This window comes from Clupea harengus, chromosome 25 (genome assembly GCF_900700415.2).
Source record: "Clupea harengus chromosome 25, Ch_v2.0.2, whole genome shotgun sequence".
NCBI lineage: Eukaryota > Metazoa > Chordata > Actinopteri > Clupeiformes > Clupeidae > Clupea > Clupea harengus.
Genome location: NC_045176.1, coordinates 1,331,368 through 1,352,495, shown reverse-complemented (window position 1 = coordinate 1,352,495; position 21,128 = coordinate 1,331,368).

The following is a 21,128-nucleotide window of genomic DNA, read 5'->3' as shown; positions in this document are numbered from 1 at the left end:
TTGTGTTGTGTCTACAACTGCATAATAGTCAAGCTTGCAGTACGTAAACTGTGGATGCAATTAGTCTCTAAGATACAGATCTCCTATGCCTACAGCTGAATTCCAATGAATTCAATGTAAATAATAATTTTAAGGCAATACTTAATTAACAGTATTATCATTAAAATATAAGAGAATATCAAGTCTAGATTTTGAAGATTCAAATGATCTGATAACACAATACAACTACTATGCCTACCTGGCCTTAGTTAAATCAACCACATATCCTCCATATGAATTGCTGTGCAATCTGATAACCAACATACAGTATTTAGCTAGACGGATAGTTTGAGAGTTGAAAGTAGTGCTAATAACGATTGCATAAATAGACAAGGATATGTAAACCAATCACATATTCATTTATTTTTTCTTGATTAATGTCATGCGTGGCCTGTCCTATAGTCCATTCTGCAATGTGTTTACTAGCTAGTTATCGATAGCTAGTATAACTTAGCTATGCTACCTCATAGTTAGCCAACGTTAGCTAGCTAAAAGTTTTGGAACTCATTTGCCAAGCCAAACGGGAGGTTTCAATCGAAAATGACTAGCTAGTTATCCAAGCTGACACAACCTATACACTCGACTGCCCCTTTGAAGTTAACTTAACGTTGGCTAATATATTCGAATAACTAGTTAACATTAGCTAATTATCATTGACAGTTACTAGCTAATTTACCTTGGCATAAATGGCAGGGTTGTCTTGTACGCTTTCAGGTGCCTCTTGTTGTGTTCTTCCCATCTATTTTGAAGCCACACGGTTTCTCTCCGGTTATTGCGGTGCATTGTGTTTTATTTTCTGTCAAGTTATAATTTAAGACTGTCCAGATATCTATTCTTATTTGTCTTCCAGTACCGAGTGCTTGAACTTCAGCCATCAAAACGTTAAGCCATAGGGCGTCACTTGCATGTCTGGCCATCTCAGGGAGTGGAGGAGGGATAGATACAGGACCGGGCAACATTCAACCAATGATGTGCATACAAGTTTAGAAGAAAAAAAACAATTGTGACTTAGTCAACCACCAACATTTTCGTCTCATCTCGTCTCGTCAACGAAAGTTAAAAAAGATTTAGTCATAGTTTTTATTTATAAAGATCCGTTTTCGTCACGTCTTAGTCACAGGAAAAAGGTCGTTAATGTCAGAGTTTACCAGTCCTTTGGGAAAAGGTGTGCCTATCTGACGTAGATGAGGCAGAGAAGAGATGATGCTGTCGTAGTTGAAGAAAGTTGTCCTTGCTGTGATGTCTTTGTTTCACTGCAGTTTAGGTCGGAGGATTTGATCGCTCAGAACGTTGCAGTTTGCCTTCTGTTCCCGTTGTGTAGAGTTAGCTAGCAGGTCTATTGTTAGCTGCTTTCCTTTGCAATTTAGCTAGCAGGTCTAATGTTAGCTGCTTTCGCTAAACTTACTTCGTCTCACTGAGCAGTTCGTTGACTGAGAGATCTTAGGCATGTGTCGGCCGTAAGAAGTGAGAACAAAGAGAGTTATTCTTCAACGGTTGACGGTGTACTCAAGCGTTTCTGGAGGTGAGGAGAGATCAAGACGTGTGTGCCTGGCTGGAAGGCCGGCGAAGAGAGAGAGTCACATCTGCCCCGAGGAGGACTGGCTATTATCCACGCTCAGGTGGGCGTGGTTAAGAAATGCATCCGGTTACATTTTTATGACAGGTAAAGTCTGACGTAGGTTCCGGCTGAAATCAGACGCAAGTTACTGATTAAAGTCAAACACAATGGACCATTCCAGGTGTACCTACACCTGTGATAGGAGGTCTCTCCAAAAGAGGCAGCTCCCAGGACGGCTGCACCGACATTCTGTACAGATCCGCACACCATGGCCGATTAGGCCAATGGGGAGCCACTAACAGTATTTCTCTGCCCTCCTCCATTTATTTTGCTCAGCACATGCTGGAGGAGAGGGACGGGGGAAGAGAGAAACCACATTTGAAAAGGGCGCATGTGCAACATTCCCACTGGCAGGGCGATCGCAGCAGATGCCATCATGCCCAACAGTCTTTGGCAGAGAAGAGACGAGACTCTTTGCCTTAGCCTGAACTGATTTACGCACGAGCTGATGGCCCTCGAGACAAACCGACCGTCATTGAGGTGGAGTCTAGTGTCATGCCCAGAAAATGTGCGATTTGGCTGGGGCTCAAAGCGCTTTTGCCTCTGTTCACCACAAAGCCTAGGCGATGTAAATGTGACACAACTAGGTGGCAATCTTGCTTTGCTGCCTCCTCTGAACGACTGCAAATTAGCCAGTCGTCCAGGTAATTGAATAGACTGAGCCCTGTAACGGGGCGATGGCCGCTTCTACGCACTTTGTGGAAACCCTCGGTGCCAGCGCTAGGCCGAACGGGAGCGCGCAGCACTGGTACGCCTTCCCTCTGAATGCAAACTGCAGAAATCTTTGATGTCTGGGATAGATTGGGATATGGAAGTACGTCCTTTAGATCTATCGTTACAAACCAGTCTCTTGGCTTTATGGACTGAACTAGCTGGCGGGAAGTAAGCATTCTGAACTTCCTTTTCACGAGCGTCTTGTTCAGTATACGTAGATCTCGGATTGGCCGAAAACCCCCATCCTTTTTCGGAACTAGGAAGTATCGGCTGTAGAAGCCCTTGTTTACCTCCTCGAGAGGCACATTTTGTATTGCTCCTTTTTGGAGCAGGGAGTCTATCTCCTGTTGTAGAAAATGGGACTGCCCCTGCGGCACTACTGACCGAACCACCCCTTCATTCAGGCTGGGCGGAGGGGCGGAAGGGGTGTCTCTGCCAGCCCCGGCGCGCCTGGATCTTGGTTGGGGGTGCTGGGGAGCGCAACCCGCTGCGCTTCACCCAGGTCGTGGGGGTTGTCTGCCCCGAGGAGGACTGGCGCTCTGAGCCGCTGGAGCGGGGCATCCATGCCTGGAAAGCCTCACGGCTTTTCTGCTCCGCCTCGAACTTGGCGGTCATCGTCCCCACCGGGTATTAAAATGTTCAGCCTCTCCAGTACACTGCTCTGGTCTTTTAGGACTCTGAGCCCATCTGCAGTTTTCAGGGGAGTGATGCAGTGGTTTGTTGGACCGTAGATAGATTTGACTGCATTGTAAAATGTATGCATATCATTTCTATCAGCGAAAGACTGGATTTCCTGTGCCTTCTCTGTCCACCACTTGTTTGGCATGGTCCGCAGGGTCCTCTGCACTGCCACTGCTGGTCTGTGGCATTCTCTCCACTCAAGATGAGTTCTAGCATTTCAGGTTTCTCAGGGAGCCAGGGAGCATTCAAAACTAATGCTGGTATCTTCCAGGCGGGCACAGTCTAAGCGTCTCCCACTGGACCCACGTTTCCGCATGGGGGGCGTACGCTCATTTGGACTTTGGCCATGATCATCCGGTGGTCTGTCCAGCATTCTGCACCTCTCATGAGAATGTCTTTGATGTCACAACGTCTCACGATGACATAGTCAATCAGGTGCCAATGTTTAGAGCGTGGGTGCATCCATGATGTTTTGTATTTGGTCTTTTGCTAGAAGATGGTGTTGGTTATGGTCAGGTTGTGCTCAGAGCAGAGAGTAAGTAATCTCATGCCATTTGAGTTGGCCTGACCAATACCATGTACCAAGTGCCAAGCACTCCTTTCCATATACTGTCACTCTGCCCCACATGAGCATTGAAGTCCCCAAGGAGGAGGATCTTGTCGGTCTTGGGGATCCGGTGGAGAGCCTCATCCAGTGACTGATAGAATGAGTCTTTAACATCAGTGTCGGATGGCAGGGTTGGCGCATAAACACTAAGAAGTGTAGCAAAGCGGTTCTTCGGCATGGGGGTACGGAGGGTCATCAGTCTTTCACTGATGCCCACAGGTGTTTCAGTGAGTCTTGGTAGCAGTGGGTTATTGATGGCCAGTTCCACACCGTGCAGATGTTGTCCACCTGGGGGGTAGCCTTTCCAAAAGAAGGTGTAACCGGACCCTTCCTCTATTAGCGACCCTTCATCAAGGAGCCTGGTCTCGCTAAGTGCTGCGTTGTAACGCCTCAGCTATGCCGCAATCAGTGCTGTTCTTCTGCGAGGTCTTTCGGTCCTGCCATAGGAGTCCAGGAGAGTTCTTATGTTCCATGTTGCCAGTTTTGAGGCTCACACTCCACAAGACCTCCAGGCTGTCCTGGATGCAGCTGTGAAGGCTTACAGCAGGATGGGGCTGACCATCAACATCTCCAAAACAGAGGTAGTCTGTCAGTGGAGCACCAACATCCCATCCACACCACCCATCTTCAGCATCACTGATAAGCATCTGTCCGTAGTACCATCATTCAAATACCTGGGGAGTATCCTCTCTGAGGACAACAACATTGACAATGAGGTCCAGAACAGAATCCAACAAGCATCAGCTGCCTCAGGCGCCGGGTCTTTCAAAATAAAAACTTATATCTCCATACAAAAATCTCTGTGTATCAAGCTGTTCGCATCACCACCCTCCTCTACAGTTGTGAAGCCTGGGTCACTTACAGCCGCCATGTGAAGTCCCTGGAGCATTTTCACATCTGCTGTCTCCAGCGCATGCTAGGAATCACTTGGCGAGATCCTCAGGAGAGCAGGCTGTAAGAGCATTGAGGCCACCATCACCCACTACCAGCTACGTTGGCTGGGGAACGTTATAAGGATGCCCCTCAATCGGCTGCCTCACAGAGTGCTGTATGGCCAGCTCGCCCAAGGCCAACGCTCTGCTGGAGGGCAGAAGAAGCGCTACAAAGACCAACTACAAACAGCGCTAAAGAAGTGTAAAATCAGACCTGGGGACCTGGAGGGCTTGGCTGCTGTAAGATAAATTTGAATTATCAAATGTATCAAATGAAGTATATCAAATGAAAAAATCAGTCAGAGACAGCAAGTTAAATTCACGTGGAAAATGTAAAGCCAGACGAGAGAGCAAGTTAAAACTGGGACAGAGGGCTGTGACAAAGGGCAGCAAAAGGATAAATCTTAAGTGGTCAAGTCTGGGGCACAAATAAGGGAAAGTTTCCAGACATACATGTGTCAGCAGATTAAAAGCAGAAGTTCTGTAAATGGGAAATACCACAAGAATCATGTGTTATAACTATGTGCAGAGTGGACGAGACAGTATTTCACAATCTTAAGATCGTTAGATGGGCGGCGCAGGGGGCCAGTGTGACATCACAGAATTAGGCCTTAAAGGTTCGAGCATCCTCTGTACCAGGCAGAGTGCGCAGGCAGAATGCGCATTCTCCGGCTTGCTTGACTGTACTTGACTGTCTGTTGGGCAAGTTGTATTGTGTCAGTACCTACCAGTAAAACTCAACCTTGTTACAACAAATTGCTTCGTATGGTGGTTCCTCTCCAAAACAACACGACAGAGTAATTTAACTCTAACAATGCTGACCGTAACACCTGGCATCAGATGTGCCAAGACGGGACCAAAGCGTCAATGGAGGAGGACAGGACAGCCAGGAGACAGGAAAGGCAGGAAAGAAGGCATAAAAGAAACACAACCAAGGTTGCCAGTACCACCACTATTACATTCACATGTCCCACCTGCGACAAGACCTGTGGATCCAGGATAGGACTATACAGCCACCAGAAAACTTTAGGTTATTTGCAGAACCCTGGTTCTCTGATAGCATGAGTGAGGTGTCTCACCGCATTACCCTCCTTGCTGTTTGCTTGTTTTGTGACGCTGTGTATTCCTAGATATAGGAAGGTGGGGTCTGCCCAGGCCACACGCGTCACAGGTGCCAGCCAATGGGGCTGGCGTAATGATATAAGGCTTCTGAGGAATACGGGCTGGGGCGTATCCCATAGTGAGACACCGAAACGAGTGCTTGAAAGAGAACTCACCGTTGAAAGTCAGAAGTACCGTAATTTCCGGACTATTGAGCGCACCTGAATATAAGCCTCACGCACTGAATTTTTTAAAAATAATTATTTTTAACATAAATAAGCCGCACATGTCTATAAGCCGCAGGTGCCTACCGCAACATTGAAACAAATTAACTTTACACAGGCTAAAATGAATATCAAAACTAATACAATAGTTAGTTTTGCCAGTTAGATAAGTGCACTGTTGCTTTAAGAGCGCACAGTCGCAAGAGTCAATCAGAAGCTAGAACGTTAGATTGAAGACAGACGCTAGTTTGAAACCAGTGAGCTAAAGAACTTGAAGACTGGATTTGTATTGTTGTAAACTTTTATTTTATTTTCTAAAGTGTTTTGAGTTGTGTTCTGTCTACGCTGGTAGACTGTGGTTATTTTGACATTAGTTAAGTTATTGAGAGATACTGAGAAATCGCGTGGAGCTAAGCATCCATGCGGCTGCATCCATGCTAGCATCCTAGCTCCACAAAGCCACCGTAAACACAAAGCCACCGTATACAGTCACAGGTATCATAATCCATAAATTAGCCGCATCGTTCTTTAAGCCGCGAGGTTCAAAGCGTGGGAAAAAAGTAGCGGCTTATAGTCCGGAAAATACGGTAGACGTCATCATCGACCTCGATGGACAACTACAAGCAAGTGTGTGTTGTATAGTGATAGTTGTATAGTGTGCATTGATGTGTGTGTTGTATAGTGCTTTGATGTGTCTGTGTGTGTGTGTGTGTGTGTGTGTGTTTTGTTCCTCTGTCATTATTTTACTCCATGCATTGCTCTTGCTGCTTGTTTTTATTTAATTTATGTAAAGCACTTTGAACTGCAACTCTTGTATGAAATGTGCTACATAAATAAAGTCTTACTTACTTAATTACTGTCTGTAGGAGGAGATGTGGGAAAGACTCGGATCACTGCGCTGCTCCAGAGGACTGGGGGCGGAGCTGTAACCACTGGAATCATCTGCAGAGCCACGGGCTGGAGGAGCTCACCCACACACTCCTGGAGGGGCTCACACACACACCCCTGGAGGAGGGGGGAGCTGAAAGAGAGGGGGGAGCTGAGGAGGAGGAGGAGCGTATAAGCCTGCTTAATCCACCGCACGCACACACACCCCTGGAGGAGGGGGGAGCTGAAAGAGAGGGGGGAGCTGAGGAGGAGGAGGAGGAGGAGGAGGAGCGTATAAGCCTGCTTAATCCACCGCACGCACACACACCCCTGGAGGAGGGGGGAGCTGAAAGAGAGGGGGGAGCTGAGGAGGAGGAGGAGGAGGAGGAGGAGCGTATAAGCCTGCTTAATCCACCGCACGCACACACACCCCTGGAGGAGGAGGGAGCTGAAAGAGAGGCGGGAGCTGAGGAGGAGGAGGAGCGTATAAGCCTGCTGAATCTACAGCACGCACACACACCCCTGGAGGAGGAGGGAGCTGAAAGAGAGGGGGGAGCTGAGGAGGAGGAGGAGGAGGAGGAGGAGGAGCGTATAAGCCTGCTTAATCCACCGCACGCACACACACCCCTGGAGGAGGGGGGAGCTGAAAGAGAGGGGGGAGCTGAGGAGGAGGAGGAGGAGGAGCGTATAAGCCTGCTTAATCCACCGCACGCACACACACCCCTGGAGGAGGGGGGAGCTGAAAGAGAGGGGGGAGCTGAGGAGGAGGAGGAGGAGGAGGAGGAGCGTATAAGCCTGCTTAATCCACCGCACGCACACACACCCCTGGAGGAGGAGGGAGCTGAAAGAGAGGCGGGAGCTGAGGAGGAGGAGGAGCGTATAAGCCTGCTGAATCTACAGCACGCACACACACCCCTGGAGGAGGAGGGAGCTGAAAGAGAGGGGGAAGCTGAGGAGGAGGAGGAGGAGGAGGAGGAGAACTGTAGATGTAGGTGTGTACTGCTGTGAGTGTTTGTATGATCCACCTCCAGCCTGGGCTACGCTCCCCCAGCTCATAAGGCTACACTCCCCCATCTCATAAGACTACACTCCCCAGCTCATAAGGCTACACTCCCCCAGCTCATAAGACTACACTCCCCAGCTCATAAGGCTACACTCCCCCAGCTCATAAGGCTACACTCCCCAGCTCATAAGACTACACTCCCCCAGCTCATAAGACTAATAAGACTACACTCCCCCAGCTCATAAGACTACACTCCCCCAGCTCATAAGGCTACACTCCCCCAGCTCATAAGGCTACACTCCCCCAGCTCATAAGGCTACACTCCCCAGCTCATAAGGCTACACTCCCCCAGCTCATGTCTATGATGCAAAATAACTACTGATTATTCATCCTCCGTGGTTGACCACAGACCTTCCTGAACAACCACTCGCTTCCCCCAGCGGGGCACTACTGCCCTCCACAGGTCTCTGCCCTCTAATCTCTGCGGGCACTACTGCCCTCCACAGATCTCTGCCCTCTAATCTCTGCGGGCACTACTGCCCTCCACAGGTCTATGCCCTCTAATCTCTGCGGGCACTACTGCCCTCCACAGGTCTCTGCCCTCTAATCTCTGCGGGCACTACTGCCCTCCACAGGTCTCTGCCCTCTAATCTCTGCGGGCACTACTGCCACTCTCTCTCATTACTGTAGACCCCCCTGGGCTGATGGGAGGGTGAGAAGTCAAGATCTAAATGGGCATTATAAATCCCCCCCAAAAAACACACAAATCAAGATCTAAATGGGCATTATAAATCTCCCCCAACGAACACTCAAATCAAGATCTAAATAGGCATTATAAGTCTCCCCCCCACCCCCACCCCAACATTTATATAACTGTCAGGTAAAATGTCATATGTTGTTGTGGTGTCAGTGCTAGTGTTAAAGCAAAAATGCTAGATACCTCCTCTCCCCACACACACATACACACACATTCATACCTCATCTCACCACTTGCAATGAAAATAATTTATTGAGTGTTGTGGTGTTGAGTGGGAATGGACGCCAAAGGTTTAATCGTTCCCCTGGCGACCTCGTACCATAAACGATTATCTTCTGACAGGCTTGCAGTGGGAATCAGAACCACTGAATGAAGGTGTTGGAGAAGGGCACGGGCCTTCATTCACTACACTGGTGTCAGAGGACGCCTTTTAAGCTCCATTAATGTCCCACTGTTTCTCTCAGGATTGTTTGATGTCTATGTGAAGCCCTTTAACATCAAGTGTTTGTGATCACTTTGTGTACTAACTTGTGTTGAGTTTTATTTTCTATCTTATGTTATGCATTTTATTTTATTCTATCTTAAATCTATTTTATTTTATCTTAAATCTTTATGCACTCTATTCTAGTTTTTATGTTTATTTGATGTCTATTTTAATGTGGATCACTTTGCATGTCATTTCTTTGTGCATGTAATTTCTTTGCTGTTAAGCACTTTTAGCTACATTGTTTTGCATGAAAGGTGCTATACAAATACATTTTATTATTATTATTATTATTATTATTATATACTTTTTTCAGTTTCCGTTTAAAACCTCTTTCACATCTGGAAGCCATAACATTACAGGATGGAAAGTCCCCCAGTAAAGACGATACTATAGCCATTCCCTCAGAGACAGAGTCCAGTCAGACCTAAAGGCTCATGATTCGCACACATTAATGCCCTTATTAGTCTACTCGTATAAATAGAAGTAGGGTTAAGCAAACATCTGTGTCCCTGAATGTGCCATTTCTATCTGTGTGTGTAGCGGGCTATCATTAGTGCCGCACGCCCATACACACATACCCTATACACGAATGCACCCGATCATGCCTGGTTCACTCCAGTCCACTAGGGAGCAGTGAGGTTTCATTGGATGCACTCTGCAAGGCAGGGAGGGATAAGAGAAGGAATTTGGGAGCTTTTTGTTTGAATTCCATGCCTTGACACCTGTGTTTTGTTTTTTCACTTTTCAACGTAACATAACTTTTCCTTGTGGGTTTGAACTGCTGCAAATAAGCAAAAAACAAGCAGACTGGTTAATGAGGTGTTACTTTGTTGAAGGATGTTTGTGTTTGGTGAAGGATGTTTGTGTTTGGTGAGTGTGATTGCACATGGTATTGGGTAACTGATGGTGGTAGCTTGTCTTGAATAATTATGCATTTGTCAGTGAACATGAAATGATGGTGGTAGCCTGTCTTTTATTGCAGTCTGTCTGTTATTGATCTTTAATAAAGTTGAACTCCTTGACACCTGTGTTCGTTCTAAACCTTTCAAGTGTAAAGAACCTGTTTGTGCTGGCCCAAGATCCCCTAGGCTTGAGGCCGCTAACATAGTCAGTAAAATGCGATAACCAAAACACCCCAATCCTTATCACTGAGAAACCCACATTTACCGCACCATTTTATGTAAAATAGTATGTTATTTTATAGAACAAACTTAACTAAAGTTTTTTTCAACATTATATAACTGTCAGGTAAAACTTCATATCTTGTTGTTGTGGTGCCAGTGCTAGTGTGAGGCAAAAATGTTATATACCCCCTCTTCCCACACACACACACACACACATACATACCTCATCTCACCACTTGCAATGAAAAACATTTATTGAGTGTTAAGGTGTTGAGTGGGAATGGACGCTAAAGGTTTAATTGTTCCCTTGGCGACCTCTTACCATAAACGATTATCTTCTGACAGGCTTGCAGTGGGAATCAAAACCACTGAATGAAGGTGTTGGAGAAGGGCACAGGCCTTCATTCACTACACTGGTGTCAGAGGACGCCTTTTAAGCTCCATTAATGTCCCACTGTTTCTCTCAGGATTGTTTAATGTCTATGTCAAGCCCTTTAACATCAATTTGTGTGCTAACTTGTGGAACTTGGAACTGATTTAACCCTCCTATTATCTTTGGGGTCAATTTGACCCCATTCAATGTTTAACGTCTCTAAATAAATGATTGACATCATTTTTTTGTGCTTCATATTTAATGACTTTTCCTAATTTATTGGGGACAACTAGGTAAACACAAAATTAACATGATATGTTTTCAATGTCCTGTACACATGCTGTATGCATAGGTTTTTTGGGGGGTCAATTTGACCCCAGGCTGTTTTAATTGTATAAACTATATAAGAAATATAAACTTTTTACACACATTGTTACTATTCTTGATTACAGAAATTGTTTTTCATTCCAAATGTTATAGATAACAACAATATGTACTTAGAAATAATATGAAGCCATGAAAACACCAAAAGGATATCTCTTTCCAATTTTAGGTCAATCAGTGAGATTTTATGGTGATATTTGCATATTTCTCCATAGTCGCGTGACAGGTATTCTGGATGTATAAGGGGAGTGGGTGGGGGGGTTGTTTTATTTAAAGGGCTATTTAGGTAGTCAACAAACAAACATTAAGTACCTGACACATAAACTTCGGTAAAAATTTGAATGATAATAATTTTCTGGAGGTTTAAATTGCTGGGGTCAAATTGAGCCCAAGGATAAAAGATGTTAGTACATTTGAAGGTAATAGGAAGGTTAAACATAATACGAATAATAAAACCTTAGTTTAAATACAAAACAGTATTCTGCACCGAAAATAAATTAACTCCCCATGTCCAGGACTCTGCTCACTGTCGCCCACACTGACAAAGAAAACTTAGCCTGGATTTCTGAGTTTCCTGAATGCATTTCAAAAGAATGCCTTAATGAACAAAGTGTCCTAATGAGAAGTACATGCAATGCATTTGTTTATTCTGAAATACATTTTTAATATGTAGGTAATAGGTTCAAGTTTTATGGAGCTGTACTAGGCCTTCATCATCTGTACTGGATTTCTGAGCAATGAAATAATGTATTAATGAATTATATGATGCATACATTTGGGCATCCCAATTTATAGCACCTTTTTACTACCTACAAGTATAACATTTATTCTCAAAATAGCCAGTGGGAATGATAACATTCATGGGTAACATTGTCTAAAAATCCCTTAAAAACAGCAATGTAATGCAATCTTTACCAAAATGGACAATTCAAGGTCTCACCTGGACCCCTGATGCTGATTCATCATCTCCCTGCTCTACATCCGTAGCTTCAGGCTGCTGTTTTTCCTGCACAGTAATTCATCAATTTACTACAGGCACTAACCATGCTTAGTTAACTGCTGACATTGGTCGGGAGATTACAGGGAACAGAGATAGCCTTGTATCTATCCAAGGGATCATATAGGCCTACTTATCACCAGTTAATATCACTTTTGAATTGCTAGCCTGCTGGTACTAGGCTAAACTAGCATGGTCCCATTATGTGGGCAGGTTAGCTTTATCTTTCTGGCTTCAACAAGACCAGCTGCTGCTAACACACTGGTCGAAAGATTGCAGACGCTAGGGATAGATTTAATATAAGCAAAAGTTACATGCTCTACACCAGACGATCTCAGACACTTTACCTGTCGCTCTCCAAAATAAAATTAAAATAAATTCAGAAACACATTGGGCCTCATTCTCGAACATTTGAAGTGTGAAGTGTCTTCTGAAATGTTTTCTTAGGGACTTAGGAAGACCAACGTCAGAAAAGATATCCGCCTGATTCATGAACGCCTGAAAATGGGTTCTTACACAGCCAAAGTGTTCTCAGCTGTGCTCCCCCGAGTGAGGATTCCTAAATTGAACGCGCATTCTCGTGCACCTGAATTTCCTTACAGAAACGCCCCGCCAGCTCCTTATAAGGGCATGCAACTGAAGAGACGTGTGCACAATAGACAGACTCCACAGGCAACGCGAAAGCAACTTCAGACTGATTCAAATCATGTCAAAGCGGAAAGCGAGCACCGGTCAAGAGACCTAACCTCACCGGTGCAGATACTGTTGCAGAATGTAGATGTGTCCATTCTATTCCATTGTGGCTATATCCACGCGATTGAGTTTAGTGCTTACCGTAAATCCTCAAATAGTGGCCGGGGCTTTTATTTACTTAGGCTGCACAGCGCACCGGCCTGTATTTGGGGCAGGCTTGTATTAGGGGCAGGCCTTTATTTCTTACTTATTATACGGCTCTTCAGAATGTTCCAAAAAGTTCCGTTGATTTGAATGGGGCACCCCAACGTTAGCAGGTCTGTAATTTCTTGATATTCACCACTGCGAAAAGTTAATGACCGCTGTCATTGGCAACGGGTTTTGTGCTTCTAATTCACATCTTTCATATCATTCCGCAAGAAGTCCGTCATCTAACGTAGCGGAAAGTCATTGTAACTTGAAGTCAGCAAGTAATGGGTTGCTACGCAACACCTGGAACGTTAAAGTTCTATTAGCCTGAAGAACATCACGAAACATCACGAAACGGCAACAAAATCATTAAAAAGAGGTATTTTGGAGGAATGTCCTCTATCGTTTAGGCAAGTAACTGTATAATAACAAATTCGCCTTGTAGGCTGAAACATTTCTTTTTTTATTGCAAACAGCCATGAAATTAGCCAACAGCATTAAACATGAGGAAAACATGTATTTATGAAATGCATTCAATTAAATTGTGATGTCTGCTTTGTGCTGATGGACTGATGCTGGTAGGCTACAGTAAAATAGGCTACCGGTACCTTTTTTTACCCCCGGCTTGTATTCTGGGCCTGGCCTTTATTTGTCCGTATCGTATTCTCGTATTTATTATTGTTATAATTATTTAAGAGTCGATGTGAAAGGTAATCACCAACGATTTCTCACAAATTCAGCCCTTCCCACTAAATGCCCCTTCTAACATGGAGCGGCCCCGTGGGGCATCTAGTGTTTTTTTGAAGAATTGCATTTAAGGAAACTCGTTCTGAAATTTCAGAACGAATCCCAGATGAGAGAACTTTCATGAATGCCAAATTTGTTCCGAAAACCGAGTAAAAGAGTTGACCGCATTAACTGAACCACAACTCACGATGAAGTGGTTCAACATCTCTTCAGGAGAAGATAGTTTGTGGGTCATGGAAGTCACCCATGCAAACCACACATGTTGGCCATGTTGTTAACGTTATATCTCCGGTAAATGCCCTCACCCTCATAGACATATAAAGGCCTATATATGTCTATGCTCACCCTACGTCACATAAACTAACTCAGGTTAAATAATAACTTAACATTTTATTCGACCAAGAGAACGATAGCGAGAGTTTGTTTAGCTGGCGAGCTAAACGTTGATTGACATCACATAAGACACACATAAGATAACTAAAGGATAACTTTAACATGCAGTAGGTTAAATCATGACAATACTTCTTCCTCCTCTCCACAGTTTGTCAATAGTCGAGATAGTGTAATAGTAAGGGTCGTCATTTTCTCAAATTTGTCATGTTTTCACATTTCTGTCTTTTGTGCCACTTCATTAAAGCTTTAAACAAGAGACGTGAAGCGTGTCACTTAATTGCCCCAAAACTAACGAATCCGAGGAACCAGAAGGTACTGCAATGGAAGAGACCGTGCCTGAAGGGGAGTTGGCTCTGTCTTACCTAAGTTTGTTGTGGCTTACAGTTAGGAATGTACTTTACAGTCAACAGTAAAAGTTGCTTCAGCTAAATGGTGCTGTTGAGAGTGGATAAGTGTATGAATGCATGTAACTGTATTTGTTCAGGAGGAAGCGCTGTTGTGCCAAATATGGCATGGAGTCACTTGTGACTGATGACACCACTACCTTATAAGGGGGATGTTACCTCTCTCTCTCTCTCTGTACCTGACTAGCGGAGAGCAGCATGTTGTCCACAGTTCTGCAATAAACAATGCCACGAGATTGATGGCTGAAGAGACAAACGTCTGAAAGTCTGTTCATCCCTTAGAATTATTATTCCGCTGTGCAGGTAGGCAGAAGGAAAAAGCCTACCTGCTAACAGGTGCGGAACTTTTGATTTTATCTTCACAAGTACGCTCATTTTTTGCAGAAACACATACCCTTAACTGTAAAATATACTCACAATAAATTGTAACTTTACTTAATCTATGGTTTATGTATTCACGACAGCCTCTGTGAAGGCGGAGAGTACAGAAGTTGTTGTCACAAAGGAGCAGAAGCTGGCGATGGAGAAGGGCGAGAGGAAAGAGAAGGCTATGATGGAGCAGGTATGCAGGAATACACAGCAGGCCAGCGAGGTCTTCTAAGGACACACACGCAGGCTTGAGTGGACTGGTTTTTCCCTGCCCAGCTGTACACATGGCTGAACAAAATCAGCCGTATCTCTTGTTGGTAATCTACTGATGCAGTCTGGCTTGGCACTTGTCAGGACAGGAATGAAAATTAAAAAAAATATTTCTCCCTCTAACAGGCAAGACAGACTTGGGAGAGAGAGACGAAGGAAATGCTTTTAAGAGGTTGCAGCATCTTCTTGAGAAAAGCAACATCTATGCCAAATTCTTGCTTATCAAGATGGAAGGCGCTGGCAGTTGGAAAAAAAAGAAGTCAAGTGTGAACACAGCCTAAGTGGAGTTCAGAAGTTGTAAGTACAGTCTGGACAGTCTTTTTCTCTCAACTTCTTTTTTTTTAACTGCCAGCACCTTCCAAGTGCCAAGCCAGACTGCATCAGTAGATTAACAAGAGATACGGCTGATTTTGTTCAGACATGTGTACAGCTGTGCAGGGAAAAAACAGTCCTCAATAGGTAGATCTTGCCTGTCACCAAGGCAGAGGTCAGGGATCAGAATCAGAATTAGAGTAAGTAAGTTTGCACAAACAAGGAATTTGACTTGGTAAAGTGGCTCTCAATGTGCTTACACAAAATATACATTACAACACAATACAAAACAAACAGTGCAACAGTGCAGCGGTCTAAGAAGTTTAAAACATACAGTATATACAAGGCAGAATGGCTATATACAGTAGCTGTGAAATGTTACACAACAATAGTGCAAATCTTGGGCTTAAAAAGGTTGGTGACCACTGCTCTACACTAACAACTTTCAAAACATGTTTCCATTGTAGAACGGGTGGCAATTTTCTTTTTTGGTGGCATTTTCCTATCTACAAAGCACAAAAAGGTCAAAAATATCTATGCTGAGACCAAACGAAATACTAATATGAGGCTTTATTATTTCCTGCCGTATTTAGTAGCTTTTAGTAGTGCTGAGAACATGAGCATTTTCAGCCAATGAAATGACAGCATCTTGTCTCGCAGGCTCGAGGGCGCATTGGAAAACTTAGAAATTTATTTTTCACTCTTCTGGGCGACGAACATAGTATAGAATCTAAAAATAAATGTCCAAGTTTTCCAATGCGCCCTCGAGACAAGATGCTGTCATTTAATTGGCTGAAAATGCTCATGTGTACAGCATTGATACGGTTCCCTTCACCTCAGGTGGGGTTTCAAGGATTGAATCAAGTGGTGACTTTGGTGGAGGTGAGGGAAATTGAGTAAAGCGATTCTGTATGAAATGTCTGACTTGTAAATATCTGAAAAAATGCTGTGCTGGTAAAGAAAATTACTGTCTAACCTTACTGTTACTAATTACTGTCTAATCAAATGACATGAAAATGGCATCCTTGTATAACATCTTAATATTCACCACTCCGTTTCTAAGCCAACAAGTACATGTATTATCTTGGAGAGAGGGTGGGAATAGTTGGTTGGCTGTAATAGGAGAATAAACTGACATAGAGACTAGCCCATAACGTTTCCGAAACTGAGACCAGATTTTTAAAGAGTGGCGCACTACAGGATTCCGGCAGGTCCGTGGTGAATGTAAGAGAATAGATGAAAGTGAAACAGGACTACAATAACTAGATTCAATTTGTAACCAGCCAGGAAGATCCCGGGAGGATGTATCCCATCGCCAATGCAATAAGCTTTTGATATTGGCGGCCCAATAGTACATTTGAAAATTAGGTAGAGCCTTAGGTAGAGCCATTCCGCCATGTATTTTAGGCCTTTGTAGAAACAATTTCCTGATCCTAGGTGCTTTATTATTCCAAATAAAAGATGAAATAAGACTATCAAGCTTTATGCTTTTGTAAGGAAATATGGGATGCACTGAAATTAAAATAAGAATTTGGGAAGCATATTAATTTTAATTATACTGATTCGCCCGGCTAAAGACAAAGGCATAGTGGACAAGCGGGTGAGACCCTGTTGGGTACGCTCCAAAAGTGGAGTAAAATTGGCCTTCAAAAGTTGGGAGTGGGACCTTGTAATACACACACCAAGATAATTAAACGTATTAAAAGTCACTTTGAAAGGTAGAGAGAGAAGTGAGGTCTGATTAGCAATTGTAGTAATGGGTAAGAGCTCTCTTTTGTCAAGGTTGAGTTTGTACCCTGAGAAACTGGCAAAAAAATGTAAGAATGGTAAGAATATGTGGAATAGATGTAAGAGGGTCGGATATATACAGAAGGACATCGTCTGCATAGAGAGAAATGTTGTGTTCCTGATTTGCTCTGAAGATCCCTTTTATATCTGCACACTGCCTAATAGTGGCTGCAAGGGGCTCCATAAATAAAAGCACCACAACACAAGCGGTGCTAATTATAAATGTAAAACAATGTGTTTTTTTAAGTGTTGAAAAATTAGGATCCCCCTATTCCTCAAAGTGGTTTGTTCACATGCTGTTTCCAACTTTTTTGCCACATTATTTGACGTGAAATGTATGTGTGTCTTTATTTCTGTCTGTTCCAGACAGTTTTACAAAATCAAACGGGTTTCAACCTCATCAAGACTGTTCCAGTTACTTTAGTCTGGTGTTCTAAGGCACTTTAAGTTTAAATAGCCTTGTAATGATATGTTCGGGCTGGACCGAAGTCATTAACAATGTATTCTGAATGTTACCTACTACGGGTTTTCTATCGATGTGATTTGTTATTTGTGTTATCTCTCACTCAGGGATGTGGGTTGGATCTTCCCTGGAGAGGGGCGAAAATGTTATGTCTCCATGACAGGGTTTCACGGCATGCCCGTATTTTAATAACATGCCAGTATTTTGATACAACCGATGATGTGTTTCAGGTCGGTGTGTCTTTCAATGGAATGAGTTTCAGTAAACGGCTGAATTGATGCGGCTCTCCTGTTTCATGTAGTGTTTTCACATACAACATTGTCCCCCCCCCTACAACAAAATGGGATCTCCGCCCCTGGTGTGTGGGATGGTGTCACGTCAGCGCTGAACCCAGCCTGTGATAAACGAAATTTGGTTTCACACTCCCCTAGTTGTGAGACGGTTGGGCTGCACGATGGAGTGTCTAAAAACAGGTAATTAGCCCCCCAATTCAATAATTGATGTATGTACATGTCCGAGAAGATTATATTTGTGTTTTGTTGTTGTTGTTGTTGTTGTTGTTAAAAAGACGTGTTAAAGTCTTCCATTCTAGTGTAGTCTACTAAGCCGGATACAATCAGAATCTTAGAGAAATGATAAGGCTGTACAAGCAGAATGCAAATCCAGAAATGCCTCGTTGTGTATATTGAAGTAAAGTGTGATGCAATATTAAGCTTTTCCCCTAAATGAAAGCAATTTAAAGTCGTCATGGTTTTCAAACGCCAATCCAGCACATTAATGCTGTCAGTTAAATTGTGTTCTGTAAAAACGCTGGTGCCACTCCTTTTGTCGAGATTGCATCAGTTGGCTCAAGGCCAACGCCACCATACTAGGTCAAGTTTAGTTCACAGCGCCGCTTCCTTGTCGAGATTGCATCAGTTGGCTCAACGCCATCGCCACCATATAAGGTCAAGTTTACTTCACAGCTTCCTGGGACATTTTCGTCGTTTACTCTGAATTATTTTTTGCAATAAATTCTGGTCGAGACTCGTCCTGGCCTGATGAGAAGGAGGGAGAGGAGGAGGAGGAGGAGGGTTGGGCCACACTGGTGGAGACCTGAGCTGCAAACGGAGAACTGAAACCTAATCCTGAATGACCAAGGCCTCCCAGGGAAGTTGTTTGTATAGAAGGCACTCTGATGGCCTAAACCTGTAGATCCAGTTAGCTCCACCTTGCTGTACATAACTGTCTTGGGCAATGAATGTACTTGTCATATACAATAACGTCGATATTTTACATGTTTCAAAATATACCTTATTTTGCCAGCCAGAGTGTTTAGGTGTGTGTGTGTGTGTGTGTGTGTGTGTGTGTGTGTGTGTGTGTGTGTGTATATGTGTGTGTGTGTGTGTGTGTGTGTGTGTGTGTGTGTGTGTGTATATGTGTGTGTGTGTGATGGTGTCACGTCAGCACTGAACCCAGCTCCTACCACACCCCATCGACTTCAACTGACGCACCTCTGCTACATTCACACTCACCTGAATACTGATCACACTCACCTGAATACTGATCACGCTCACCTGAATACTGATCACACTCACCTGAATACAGATCACACTGACCTGAATACTGATCACGCTCACCTGAATACTGATCACACTCACCTGAATACCAGAGGTGTCAAGTAACGAAGTACAAATACTTCGTTACATTACTTAAGTAGAAATGTTGGGTATCTATACTTTACTGGAGTATTTATATTTCAGACGACTTTTTACTTCTACTCCTTACATTTTCACGCAAATATCTGTACTTTCTACTCCTTACATTTAAAAAATAGCCTTGTTACTCCTAGTTCATTTTGGCTTGTTTTCATTCCGTCTTGTCATCGTTCAAAAACACACACAAAAATAAAACCTATCCAGATAAATCGCGACATCCGGATAGGGTGAATTTGATTGTGGTTGGATGAGAGGTATACCATTCCGACACCCTATTGGTTTTCTACGTGATACACCTGCAGATGACACAAATCAACTGTTACAAATCACGTCACACTCCAGCAAGGACAGCATAATAGCCTATTACTAAGATGTCCGTGGCAGAGAACTCGAGTGAAGACCAGCTAACCCTTGTACATCCCTGGCCGTATCTGGAAGCATTTTTCGAGATGGTTGGGTGCAAAAACAACTAATTTCGAATGCGCTGCAAGCTCTGCGCACCCAAGTACTAGAGCTAATGGCTTTCAAAAACTCGCCGTCGAATTTGAAAAAGCATATTGAGGTAAGCTGAAAGTTTTTTTTTTTATAAGTCGATTATTGACACAATATTGTAGTAACCTAGTAAATTTGCCATGTTTGCTATGGCTAGGTGCATGCCAAGACATGCCATGGTGTGCTTGCTAGCAGTAGGCTGTGATTCTACGTTGCAAGTTCGTTTGGTGGGCTCTGTGTGAGATTTGATATTCGACTTTAGCCAAATGTTATCTGTGCTTATATTATTTATATATGCAACATCTGTATGTTAATTGCGCAAAACTATAGTTTTCGTTATGATAGTCGATTATTGACTAAATGTTGTCGTAGTGACCAAGTAACGTACTGGCTAATGGTACATTTGCAATGTTTGCTATGGCTAGGTAAATGCCAAGACATGCCATGGTTTTCTTGATAGTAGTAGGCTGTGATTCAACGTTGCAAGTTCGTTTGTTGGGCTCTGTGACATTTGAAATTCGACTTTAGCCTAAGGTTATCTGAACTTCTGTTATTGCTATATGCAATATGTGTAGGTTAATTGTGCAAAGACCAGTGAAACTGCTCCCTAACTTGTAGTCTGAACTTCAAGCATGACATTTAATACAGCGGAAGTCCTAGATAATCTGAGCTTGTGGTTTGAGAGAAATAATATGAATCTCAATCTGTACCTGTACATTCATTTTCTCCACAGGGTTACCCCACTCGTCTAGAGAGGTACACGCAACTTACTTCATCAGCCGTCAAAAGGAATTATCCACTGAAGGTTCTTTGGACCAACCCCCTTAATAATGCTTCAGCAGCTTGTGAAAGACTGTTTAGTGTTGCAGGGCTCATCTTCAGGCCAAGAAGAGCATGCATAGGCTCAAATAGCTTTGAGAACCTGCTGCTTTTGCGGCTGAACAAAGGCTATTGGCATTGTTTTGTCCGAGTTATTTCCCTGTTCCCTTGGCTTTTGCTCTCCTAATAAACTTCTATCCAAGTCATCAAAGTATCACTCATACCACACTACCAAGTCATCAGAGTATCACTCATACCACACTAACAAGTCATGGCAATGACCGCCTGTTGGACTTGTTGCAATCAGTGTATTTCCAGAGATTTTATATTCATAGTTATAATTATATTTAAAGGTTAACCCTTACCATAAACATCTATAAATATGTCCTTAACATATTCATCTACAACCAAGTGTTCCTCACATTATTTCTCTGTATTTCAAATGTAGCATTATGATTTTGGTTTTATAAATATGTCTGACTGGATCCTACAGGTCATTTTACTGTATTCCAGTGACGTGCAGTGAGGTCAGCGCCCCCGGTAGGCAGTGGGGCATTCACAACTTTTAACGAGATGCCTTTAAA